Source organism: Octopus bimaculoides, chromosome 13 (genome assembly GCF_001194135.2).
Source record: "Octopus bimaculoides isolate UCB-OBI-ISO-001 chromosome 13, ASM119413v2, whole genome shotgun sequence".
NCBI classification, from domain to species: Eukaryota; Metazoa; Mollusca; class Cephalopoda; order Octopoda; family Octopodidae; genus Octopus; species Octopus bimaculoides.
Window position 1 is genome coordinate 35,939,238 of NC_068993.1, and position 629 is coordinate 35,939,866.

The following is a 629-nucleotide window of genomic DNA, read 5'->3' on the forward strand; positions in this document are numbered from 1 at the left end:
GAAGAAGAAGAAGAAGAAGAAGAAGAAGAAGAAGAAGAAGAAGAAGAAGAAGAAGAAGAAGAAGAACGAACGAACGAACGAACGAACGAACGAACGAACGAACGAACGAACGAACGAAGACGACAAAAACAAGCTCTTCGCACAACAAAAGCAGAACAACGCAGAACTAAAAATTATTAAAATAGAGAAGTTGGACAGGGGGTGGGTTAAGAAGTAAGGAAAATAGAATGGAAATGAAGAAGTGGGAATATCGAAGAAATAGATAGAGGTGTCTGTGAGGATGAGAGGAATGAAAAATTACCATACAATAACATCTAACAACAAAAACTACAACACAAAATAGATAAATCGAGAAAAAAAAACCGTAAAACTATAAATCGGATATACATTCGTAGAAGCTGAACGCTTCTGATGTCACTGATTCTGTTTGCGTATATATGTGTGTATATGTGTGTGTACATATGAGACTGTTGGTATATGTCTGTATATTTATATGCATAAATATAAGGTGTACTTCATACCGTTAAGGACTATTAGTAGTTGTCAGTGTGGCGCTAGCCGTATTTAAAATTTCTATACCGATATCTATTTATCTCTTTATATATATATATATATATATATATATATAT